At 39.0% G+C, this 13100-nt stretch overlaps 1 long non-coding RNA gene across 2 annotated transcripts in view; it reads right to left on the bottom strand.

Moving 5' to 3' along the window:
* Positions 1–13100, bottom strand: part of LOC149119747 (uncharacterized) — a 113928-nt gene that overhangs the window by 44544 nt on the left and 56284 nt on the right. The gene's annotated exons all lie outside the window — the stretch shown is intronic.

Genomic DNA, 13100 nt, shown 5'->3' with positions numbered 1-13100 from the left:
AGTGCTTGGGCCCTGCACCCCATGGGAGACCAGGAGAAGCACCTGGCTCCTGGCTTCAGATCAGCACGCTGCGCCAGCCACAGTGCTCTGGCCGTGGCGGCCATTGGAGGGTGAACCAACGGCAAAAGGAAGACCTTTCTCTCTTTCTCTCTCTCTCACTGTCCACTCTGCCTGTCAAAAAAAAAATTACATCAAGCTAACTAGTTTCTGCACTGCAAAGGAAACCATTATTTTGAAGAATATTTAGAATATGTGGAAGTGCCAGGTAATAATCTAGATATACAACTATATGTATACTACAATGTCAAAGTAAAAATAAAAATTCAAGAAACAGTACCATACAATTTACTATGTATTGGATTTTATGTAATTTTTATTTCTTTATATTTATCCAAGTTTCCAAATATTATGCAATGAGTATGCATTACTTTGCAAGAACAAAATGTGTGTGTGTGTGTGTGTGCGTGTGTTCTTACTATTTCTCAGACTTTCTTGTGCTCTTAATAGAATGAATATCCTGATTCAGAATATGAGGACCTGGGCCTGAGAGTACGATTCTAACAAGCTCCCTCTCACATTATGCCCACGTTCCATGTCCACATTTGAGTAGCAGGGGTTTAGTTCAACCACATCCCAAATCATTGCAAAATTTAAGAATTTCATTCTATTTTATGGCTGAATAATATTCTATCATGTATATATACCACTTTTTCTTTAGCCAGTCATCAGTTGATGGATATCTAGGTTGATTGCATGTATTAGCTATTGTAAATTGAGCAGTTATAAATATGTAAATTCAGAAAACTATAAAAAATAAATGTAAAATTTACCATAACTTGTAAAAAATAAAAAGTTGTAACCATGCATTGGTGTCACATCAAAGTATTTCCAGATGAAAGTATATTTAAATACTTTGAGTTAAAATGAAATACTAGTGGTATACACACAAAAAAACAGTAGTGACAGGAAAATAAATGTTGTTTCATTTGGAATCACTTTTACTGAGATATGATATGCTGGAGAAAATTTATATCATTAACATCTCAGAGCAATCTTGTGCCCATACCAGGTTTTGATAGATCTGCTCCCACAGAGAGCAGCAAATTCAAGAAAAATTCTCAGATTCCCCAAACTGACAAAGAAAGTATGATCTGTTTCAACTAACCAAAGACTTCAGTTCAATTGCTTGTGCCAGGAAAGCATCTAGTGATTCAGGTAGCAGAACTATACTCTCATTCCAAAACAAATTCCAAGTGGATTAGAGGCAAAGGTAAGATATTACATGGATGGATATAATCTGCTGAATGAAAAAAAAATTCTATGGGAAACTGCAGTAAAGGAATGATAACTAACAGTGAGCATTCATGTGCCAGGAATTATGCTGTTTATGTGGTTATTGTTAGGGATCCACTCACGAAGAAATGAAACTCATCATTTATCGGGGAAAGAAACTGTGCTGTAGCAAAGCTTGCAAGAGGAAATGGCCTAACCGCAAACCGTTATGGCCTAACCGCAAAACCGTTATAATGGCCTAACCGCAAAACCGTTATAACCGCTGCTGCCATGACTTCGGGGCTCGAAGGGAGGGAACATAGGCGGGGCTAACCCTAACCAAGGGTATATAAGAAGACCCTCAGACGCTTGTAATTCAGAGCGCTACTCAGCCTCCCTCCCCAGTCTGTAGAGTCTAGTGGCCGCGGGGAGAAGCTCCTGATCTGTAGAGCCTAGTACCCGCAGGAGCCAGCTGAGTGGCCTTCCCTCCTAGTGCCAGCGTAATAATAAAGAGTGTTTAACCTGATTCTTCTCAGTCTCCTCTGTGAACCTTCTGTCAGCGTCCTGGCTGGTCATTGGTGGAGGGAAAGCTGACAGTTGGCGCCCGAACAGGGACTTGACTGATCAGCAAGGTGAGGAGACGAGCCCTTGAGAAGACTTCGGAAGGGTAAGTAACGGTGGTTGAAAGAGACCACAATGGGTGGGACGTCCCAATCAAAAGAGTATAGACAGGCACTAGTGAGTATGGAGAAGGTGAAGGTGCTTGCAGGCCAGGCACCAAAAGGGAAGAAAGTGAAGTGCTACTCACCAGGAAATGTAATATGGGCATGTTAGCTGGCCGCAGCTTGTACAGGACGAAACCTCCAAGACGTACAGTCTTTGGAAGATGTAGAAGGTATGCTAAATGACTTTTTTGGTAAAAGAAGAACAAACCTTAAAAGGAAAAGATTTCAAGTGCGCAGCAGAGACTCTCAAGGCACTTGTATGCTGTGGCAAAGGGTTAAATCCAAGAAATACAGAGGAAGCCTGTACGTTATATCAGCTGATTAGAGATTGTACAGGTTAGAGCCACAAACAACACCTATGGAAATGAGCAGGGAGGAAAAGAATAAGGAACATAATAACAAGAGCAGGGAGACTGGAGTATGAATCAGTAGGGCCTGCCCTAATATCTGCTTGGCTTAAACAAGTGCAAGAAAATGGTCCTACAGCTGCCGCCACTATCACCTTTTTCAGGGTAATTTCAATAAATCTTACCTCCATAGATATGAATATGATATTAAGTGTAACACCAGGTTTTGCCACGGAGAAACAACTACTAATAATAAGATAAAGGAAAAGGCCATGGCCTGGGATGAAACACATCCTGCACTACAGAATGGGGCAGCAGGCCCACCCCCTTTAACATCAGATGAAATCAGGGGTATTGGACACTCTCCCGAAGAATCAGCCGACCCCAGGTATGCTAACGCGCGAACCCTCTATAGGACATGGATCATAGAGGCACTACAGGAAATGCAAAGGGTTATGACCGGTGCCCCTAGAGCTGTTAGCATTAAACAAGGACCCAAAGAACCCTATTCAGAATTCATAGATAGGTTATATGTACAGATAGATATTGAAACACCTAGGGAGGATTTAAGACAATATTTAAAGGACACAATGAGTTTGCAGAATGCTAATGAAGAATGCAAAAAAACTCTTAAGAAGTTTGAGGCCAGAGGATCCCTTAGAGGAAAAACTTTACGCTTGTAGGGAATTTGGATCCACCAGTTACAAGATGGCTATGTTAGCTAAGGCTTTAAGAGCAGGAAATAATCAACAGGGATCCAGGAGTTTTCAAGGCAACTGCCATAATTGTGGAAAAAAGGGGCTTATAACAAAAGAGTGCAGAAGTATAAAAAAAGAAAAACCTTCTTTTAAATGCTATAATTTGGATTAAGTGGTCACTTAGCAAAAAATTGTAGGAAGCCAAAAAATGGGAGAACTGGGGGCACGGCCCCCCAGACGATGATGGCAGCGGCAAAGGATGTTCCCTCTTCCCTGCCATCCGCTCCGTCCTTGGAGGAATCACAAACAGTAACTCCACTGACAGGGATTTATCCCAAGCTCCCACAAGAATAGGGCTCAAGGAAAGACCTATCTTAAGGATAAAACTGGGGGGATGGAGGATGAAGGATTACTAGATACAGGGGCTGATTTAACTATAATAAAACAACAAGATGCAAAGGGAATAAAAGGGGGGACACAAGAGGGATGGCAACATATAGCGGGAGTAGGAGGAAAACCTAGACTACAGAAGATATCAGGAATAAAAATGGAGACAGATAAAGGAATAACAAAAATGTCTATTTTAGTATCTCCAGATATCCCCATAAATATCTTTGGAAGAGATATCTTATGCAAATTGGGAATGGTCTTCATTATGGCACAATTATCCATAAAGATACTACCCACAAAAATAAGGTTAAAACCATATGTAAAAGGGCCTAGCATTCCCCACTGGCCACTGAGCAAAGAAAAATCAGAGGCAATGCACAGCATAGTGGAAAACCTACTTAAAGAAGAAAAAATTTCTCCTGCAGAGGTTTGACAACCCCTGGAATACGCCAGTTTTTCTAATAAAAAAGAAAAGTGGGGCCGGCGCCGCGGCTCACTAGGCTAATCCTCCGCCGGCACACCGGGTTCTAGTCCCGGTCGGGGCACCGAATTCTGTTCCGGTTGCCCCTCTTCCAGGCCACCTCTCTGTTGTGGCCAGGGAGTGCAGTGGAGGATGGCCCAAGTGCTTGGGCCCTGCACCCCATGGGAGACCAGGAGAAGTACCTGGCTCCTGGCTTCGGATCAGCGCGGTGCGCTGGCCATGGCGGCCATTGGAGGGTGAACCAACGGCAAAAGGAAGACCTTTCTCTCTGTCTGTCTCTCTCACTGTCCACTCTACCTGTCAAAAAAAAAAAAAAAGAAAGAAAGAAAGAAAAGTGGCGCATGGAGAATGTTAATAGACTTCAGGGAACTTAATAAATTAGTGGAAAAAAGAAGAGAAATACAACTAGGAATCCCTCACCCAGGAGGCCTGCAACAGAGAAAAAGGATAACAGTTTTAGACATAGGAGATGCTTACTCCACTATTCCTTTAGATCCCGATTTCAGACCATATACATCATTTACAGTGCCAAAAATAAGTAATCAAGGACCAGGTTCTAGATTTGTAGGGAACTGCTTCCACAAGGATTTGTACTAAGTCCATTAATTTATCAAGGAACTCTAAGCAGAATATTAGAGCCCTGGAGAAAAGTAAACCCAGAGATAGATCTTTACCAATATATGGATGATTTATACGTGGGTTCAGATCATGACCTAAAAACCCATAGAGAAAAAATAAGAGAACTAAGAAATCTATTACTAGAACATGGGTTTGAGACCCCCCAAGAAAAATTACAAGAAAAATACCCATATAAATGGTTGGGTTATGAACTACATCCAACCAGTTGGACATTACAAAATTTAATCATCCCAGAACTATCAGAAACCCCCACATTAAATGATTTACAAAAATTAGTGGGGAACATCAACAGGCTAACTCAAGCGGTACCAGGGATAAAGACCAAGCCTTTTACCAATATGATGAAAGGTGATCAAGATCTAAATAGTGTAAGAGAATGGACACTAGAGGCTAGACAAGAATTAAAAAGAATTAGAGATTTATTAAGGCAAAATAAACCCTTGTCATATTGGAATCCAACACAGGATGTGTTTTGCACTATTATGATATCAGGAACTACAATTGGCTATGAGGTTCATCAGCAAAAAAATATTCTTTAGGTAGGGAGAATGGAATTTCCTACAGTCATGGCTGCTTCACCGTTAAGCAGGGCCCTAAAATGCCTCATCAAGGTAATAAATGAGTGCATAATATGACTAGGAAAAGAACCAATTTACAGACTACCGATAACTAAGGAGGACCTAGTACTTATGCTACAAGAAGAGCCTTATCTTGGATGGGTACCCAATATAGAATGCATACATACTCCCATTAAGTTGCATAGGGCCTTAACATCTCTTCAGTTAGGACCAGTAGACGGCCCTACGTATTATGTTGATGGGAGACGAAAACAAGGTGTATGAAGGTATGGATATGAGAGAACAGACGGAACATGCTCAGTAAAAGAAAAAGAAGCCAGCAATCAACAATTAGAAAAATTAGCCTTACTACTAGCACTGCAGGATGGCCCATCCACTCTTAATGTAATAACTGACTCACAATATGTCTATGGCATAATACAACATAGACCTAGACCAAAAGATAAAGGAGACCCATTATTTAGAATGATATTAGAAGAAATTGAAAACAAAGACGAAGTACATATTCAGTGGGTGCCAGGACATAAAGGAATACTGGGGAATGAATCAATAGATGCTTTGGTTTCTCAAAATAACAATAGGAAACAAACTACTCATGTAAATCTAGTAGTTCAAGGCCAAGCCATAAAGGAAAAAGAGCCCAATAGAGTAGGATATCAGATAATTTTACCACAAACCATAATGCTAGTACCTAGACAAATAAAAACTATCAACTTAAAAACAAGAATACATGTGCCACAAGGACAATGGGCGTGGATTGTGGAAACACCTGAAATAATAGAAAGAGGTATAAGAGTCCTAGGAGGAGTAATTAGTCCAGGAGATACAGATCCTATCACGATATGCCTTGTTAACTTAACGAGACATAATATAACTCTAAATCAAGGAAGTTTAATAGCCCAGCTCATCCTTCTTCCCATAATCCATGAGCCCATTCAACAATTAGGACAAATTTAATTTTTGCAAAATATTACGCCAGACAAGGAAGACCATGAAAAATAGCACAGGAACACTGAATATTTAAGAAGAGAACATAGGGGTGCGAGTGGGAGGGAAATTATGGGGGGGGAGCCATTATAATCCATAAACTGTACTTTGGAAATTTATATTTACTAAATAAAAAAAAACCTTAAAAAAACTATAGAAAAAAGAAGAGAATATAATATTCCTAAAATCATTGCAGATCAAATAGTAAAAAAGTGTCCAGTTTGCATGACAAGAGGGGGAGCCATTTCACGTTAGTAGAAGTGGGCCTGGCATTTGGCAAATGGATGTATCCCATTATGAAGGAAAATTAATACTGACAGCCATTGAGACCAATTCAGGGCTTATATGGGCCAAACTAATACCAAAAGAAAATTCTTTACATGCAATATGGGGAATATTGGAACTGTTCTCACTGTATGATGTGCAAGGCATGCATACTGATAATAGTCCCAATTTCGTTTCAGAAAAAGTTGAGGGACTATGTAAATATTTAAATATCAACCATACAACTGGTACTCCATATTTCCCACAATCCTAGGGAATGATAGAGCGAGCCAATCAAACATTGAAAAGTACAATGGACAAATTTACGGATGAGGTACAGATTATTGAGGCTCGATTACAATTGGCACTAATAGCTCTTAACAAAAAAGAAGGGGAGGAATAGGAGGATACACCCCAAATGGAGAAATATTATTATCAACAATGGACTGCTTCTAATCAAAAGCTAGCATTACAAAACTACATGCAGAAAAATATTCTTGCTTTTACAGTTTACCAAACAGTAAAAACTGGAAAGGGCCCACTGCCATCCTTTGGAGATGAGAAGGAGCAGTAGTGATTGACACACCTGAAAAGGGGATTATTAGCTTGCCCCAAAGACATATTAGCATGGTTCCAGCTCCATAAGACACAAGTTAGAAATTGGACAAAAATAGACCACAACCAAATATATTTAGTTTATAAATTAGAAGATCCATACAAAATCCCCTACGGAAATTTAGTGAAAAATTGTATGATCATTGGCCATGGACTAGTGCTATTCTAACAACCAAAGATCCTAGAACTATAATAACAGCAAATGGAGAATATGGGAAATTTGACAGGGATGTTAGACCATTAGCAGAGCAACGATGGGTACCTGGAATGTATCGGCTTGCTTTGAGGGCAACTAGTTGCTGGTATTGCAAGAAAAGTAAAAACTGGCTGAAAAAGGTGATTAGAACAGGAAAATTGGAAGGTGTGATATGTAGAATATTTTTGGTGTGCTGCTTAGCATCTCAAGAAACCGCAAAGATTGGCAGCCTTAATGCACACATTGCAACAACCATTGATTTTCCTTTTGATGCATGGACATATATAAGTGTTGGTCTTGCCTCAAGACTTGGGAATTTCCAATTAGGCACTAATGGAATATCAATTATAATTATCCTGTCGAATTCATGTGTTTGTAAGAAGTGTAGATACCACTGTCAATTGTGCTTTTTACAGAAAGAATTAGGAATTTCATATTCCAGAGCTAGGACTAAAGAACTCCAGAGATGGCAAGAGCAGCAGCAAACGGAGAAATGTACATTAAAGGAAGAGAAGCAAAAGACCTCTGTGAACAGTATACACTTAAACAATTAAGTGAGGAAGAAAATCCACCGCTTGTAAATCCTTTTGAGGGATTGTCTGAGGACCAACAAGATGAATTAGCAGCCCGACCACAAGAACATCTACAACAGGTAAAAGACCCAGATAAAGGTAAGTTAATTGAAGGTAAGCAAACGCTTAAACAATTTAAAGTATTAGGTAACTTAATGAGATTGTGGGAAAGATGTGAACTACCTATGCTCAGAGCTTATGGATTGATAATGACAATTATCTTAATTATATTGCCAAGTGTAAAAACAGAAGAACAAGTGTTAGGCTTCGTAGAAAACCCCCCAGCCTATACACACCCTGATATTAATAATGTACCCTTTACCTGTGAATCAAACATATCAAGGTCAGGATGTGAGTCCACAGGACTCTATCCCTCATTAAGACGAAAGTAAAAAATCATACTATTCCTTAGTTAACCCGTGCTAAGGAATTGGTGGCACCTTGGAGAGGTTTAATTGAACGATTTTTCTCTAGCAATTGTAAAAGGTCTAAAACAGAATGCGGTAATTATACTTGTCATGCACACAACAATTATACAAATTGGACATGCAGTGGTGTAGTACCAAAATTGACAGGGCCCTTAAATCTAATAACAAAACAAAATATATCCTTTTTGACTGATGCAGGATCCATGGAATGTATAGACATCACAGAGATTAAGAAAAATACCCCCTTAATTTGCACAATGAGAGGATGCTCACTGGAAGGAACTATTTATGAAGCGTGTGATGAGTGGAAACAAGCAATGTTTGAAGAAGGATTAAGTAGACTGTGTGTCAGACTCCCATTTGCCTTAATTAAATGCTTAGAATTTAAGACACATAGCCTGAGCAGAGATGACGAATTTTACTGGGGAAAGCCTAACTGTACTTCGTGGGTAGCAACAACGTGCACAGAAGAAATACCTTTCTTAGGGCCAGATCTAACCCTATTAGGATTAGAACATTCATATTTAGAACCATATGTTAATAATACGAAGGAGAGAATGCATCACTCAGAATGGGAAACTGCATTCGCCCATGACATAGATCCAAGTCTTACTATAACAAAGATTCTGGGGCATATCAATTGCTCCCAGGTAGCTGTAAAGGACTCTTTAGTGTGGATGACCTTCAAACAAAACAGGGGAGTCCAAATAGGGAAGGGACAAGAAAAGGATCTAGAGAGAATTAGTTATGTAGGGTGCTCCTTCTATTATGAAAATGAGAGTTACTACCTTAATGAATCAAACATACCCTATAATTTATCAACTCCAGGCTTTGGATATAGCATGTATATGAACGAGACATATAAAATACAATGGTCAACAATTCGAGATGAGTTTTCTGTCTCTTATTTGTAAAAATGGCTCAGAGCATAGATATATTAGATGCAGACCTCCAAGTAATAATCACTCAGCACATTGTTTTTGGCAGACAGGATATGAAATGTTTCACAAACATTTTGTAAAAACTCCAGTAAGGGAAGACCCAAGAAGTTGGACATGCAGGACCGAACAGGAAGTATTGTATGCTAGATGCACACACCCATTAGATTCTAAAAAGGAGACCGGTTGTTATATAAGGGACCTGGAATGGGAAGAGAGAATGATAACATTCTTGGCTCCATATATGGTGGTAAAGGCAACCCCATTCACATATGTACCAGTAAATATGTCTGATTTGACTATACCAATAAAACCGATGCACAAAAAAAGAGACTTTGGAGTGACAGCAGCCATTGTAACTACAGCAGTGTCAGCAGCAGTGGTAGCTGGCACTGTGACTGGAGCACTGGCTCCAAGCACTACCCAACTTCAGGGAGATGCTTTGCAGTCCCTCCTGAAGATAATTCAGGAGCAGCAGGCTCAGCTAGGTGACCAGTCAGCACTGCTTAAGACACACGCTATGGGACTCCAAATGCTCGAAGCATGTACGGTACAAGTAGAACAGATAATTACCATACTAGCTTTGGAAAGAAAACTCAAGTGTGAAGCGATTGGAAGAGTTTGCATCACCACCATTCTGTGGAACAATCTATCCATTCCTAAGGCAACACAACTAGCTGATATGTTCAAACACAACCATTCTACCTGGCTAGAGTGGGTAAATGCGACCGCTCATCTTGAGGCTAACATTGCTAAGAGAGCTCTACATATAATACAGCTTCAAAATATAGCAGCATTTAAGGTAGGGCAAGTCAAAACAGTGGAACAGACAATAAATACTCTGACTGACACTGTTTCCTCTTGGCTACCATCCTAGAAATGGTTTAAAATATCAGCAATATTTTGTATAGTCCTTTTATGCTTGCCTATCTTACAGCACCTCTTCTCAATTGGACAAAATTTTGCGAAGGGATACCTGGCTCTCCGAGAGGAACCCAGCCCACTGGAAATAGAAGAAGAAAAAGAAAAAGAAGACCTCGAATCTGGAAGTTAATCCGGAATATGCTCAAGAATGTTCATCCCTTTGGCCAAACGGCTCAATGGGCTTTGCAGGGCTATGAGAGCATTTAAAGAAAAAGAAAAGGGAGGACTGTTAGGGATCCACTCGCGAAGAAATGAAACTCATCATTTATCGGGGAAAGAAACTGTGCTGTAGCAAAGCTTGCAAGAGGAAATGGCCTAACCGCAAACCGTTATGGCCTAACCGCAAAACTGTTATAATGGCCTAACCGCAAAACCGTTATAACCGCTGCTGCCATGACTACAGGGCTCGAAGGGAGGGAACATAGGCGGGGCTAACCCTAACCAAGGGTATATAAGAAGACCCTCAGACGCTTGTAATTCAGAGCGCTACTCAGCCTCCCTCCCCAGTCTGTAGAGCCTAGTGGCCGCGGGGAGAAGCTCCTGATCTGTAGAGCCTGGTGCCCGCAGGAGCCAGCTGAGTGGCCTTCCCTCCTAGTGCCAGCGTAATAATAAAGAGTGTTTAACCTGATTCTTCTCAGTCTCCTCTGTGAACCTTCTGTCAGTGTCCTGGCCGGTCATTGGTGGAGGGAAAGCTGACAGTTACCTCACTTAAACTTCATCTCAAAGCAATTAAGTAGAGACAAAATTACCCTGCATGTTACCAATGGGGACATTATTTGTAGTCCTCACAAACAAAAATTTAGGTGTCATATTCTACATTTTACTTGCCATGAAACTAAGTCATAGAGAGATAAGATATCCAGGATCACCTAGCTAGCACTAGGCAGAATCTAATTTCCAACTCAAAGCTACACTCCACCTAGCACTACCTTATGAGAGAAAGGCCCATACAATGGCTACGTGCAAATCTTACACTCTGGCATACCCCAAATTATAAACAACATTTTAAAAGCCAATAATAAACTAGGAAACTATTATTAGCAAACATGAAAAAGGTAATTATCTTTAATATATAAAGAGATAATATAAATTAAGAAGAAAAACACTATGATCCTAATAGAAAAATAAATCCATGGCAGGTACAATGTATATGTGTGTATGCACATGTGCAATATACATATATTAGACTAGCAGGAAATTGGCTAAAGCATTAGCAAATATCTCTTACTGGTTAAAATATTAAATCACTTCTTCATGTATTTATACTGTTTTGCTTTTTATATTGTCTGCAATGAATATACATTAATTTTATAATTCAGAAAAGATTAATGTTTGTCATCTTGTTACAAGTAGCTTTGGGCTTATACTAATCCTGAGATCCATTGTCCCCTAGACATTCATGTTATATTTGACAAGTTTCAGTTGTTCATTAATTAGTTCATTTGTCTAGTTAATGCATATAGAATATGTACTAGTGTATAGCCAGGCAATTGAAAAGTAAAATACTCTGACACTGGCATTACACATAGAGGAAGCAGTAGGTGGGATGTGAGTCAGGGGGGAGGGCAGGAATAGGGGGAAGAAACACTATGTTCCTAAAAGCTGTACATATGAAATTTGTATTCATCAAATAAAAACCTTCTAAAAAAGAATAAAACATGAAAAAACTATATTAGGAGACAGAGCTTAAACAAATTGCATGGTTAGTAAATCATTTATGGTGTCTAAGATCTCCTGACCCATCACAGATAGTTAGTTATCTGTACCCTTCATAGTCCTATAATCTCTACATAGGTTATGTCCAATGCTCCAGTTGACTGAATAAATTTTAATCTTTGGTAAGAGAATTAAACCTTACTGAGTAAAAGAATAAGATATTTAATAAAAATTGTTTATAATTAATTAGTTAACTAAAATTTTGTTCAGAGTATTTTAAATTCACATGCAACTGCAATAAATTGTCAGAGAGATTACATATACCTTTGCCCAGTTCCCTTCACTGTTTTTCTTTTTTGCAAAATACAGTACAATATCAGAATTAGGACATCGGTATCACTATAATGCATCTTATTTGTATCACAGCAGTATTACTTGTACTCATCTGTGTGTGTATATGTACACTTAATTCTTCATAATTTTATCATGTTGTAGGTTTATGTGACACCTACTATAGTCCCATTACCACAACAATCCCTTGTGTTGCCCGTTTATAAATACACCCACTTTCTTCCTCTACCCATCTTCCTACTCCCATTCCTAGCCTCTGGCAGCCCCCTCATACATTCTCTGGGATTTCTAAATGCACAAAAAAACACAAAGAGTCATTTCAGAAAAGAGAACATAGCAATGACAAACATATGAATGTATTTTCAACAGCATTAGCTACAAAGAAAACGAAGAGTAAAACCACTATGAGATATTACTACATATCTGTATATTTATCAGAATAGCTAAAATAGTGACAACACCGAATGCTGGCAAGGGTTCAGAGAAACTGGATCATGTAAACATTAATGGTGGGAATGTAATATGATAACAGACACTCTGGAAAAAAAAAAGACTGATTGCATCTTATAAAACTTAACATGTAGTTACCATATAGTCCAGCAATCACACCTTGGGTATTTATCCCAAAGAAATGAACATTTAAGTTAACGCCAAAATTTGTACACAAATGTTCCTAGCAGTTTAATTTGTAATAGCCCAAAGTAAAAATCCCACATATCATTCAACAGATGAATAGATACAAATACTGTGGTACATTCATACAATAGAATACTACTTAGCCAATGCATACACCTTGTATGAAATTCCAGAGTATCATAATCAATAAAAAAGCCAATCCCAAAAGGTACCTATTCCATTTAGAAAACATTTCTGAAATGTAGTACAATATTATTGCTTGTTTTTCAGTTTTATCTCTTAACAGGTCCCTTGATAAAATCAGATTCTTTAACAAATAATCTAAAAGATTTTGACAAGTTCTAGCAGTGCATTAATTCTAAGCACAAGAGGGGTGTCATATGCGGCTAAAAAATCCACCTTG

This window comes from Oryctolagus cuniculus, chromosome X, assembly GCF_051225735.1.
Source record: "Oryctolagus cuniculus isolate XC-2025 breed Fujian yellow rabbit chromosome X, ASM5122573v1, whole genome shotgun sequence".
NCBI lineage: Eukaryota > Metazoa > Chordata > Mammalia > Lagomorpha > Leporidae > Oryctolagus > Oryctolagus cuniculus.
This window is presented reverse-complemented; position numbering and strand designations above follow the sequence as displayed.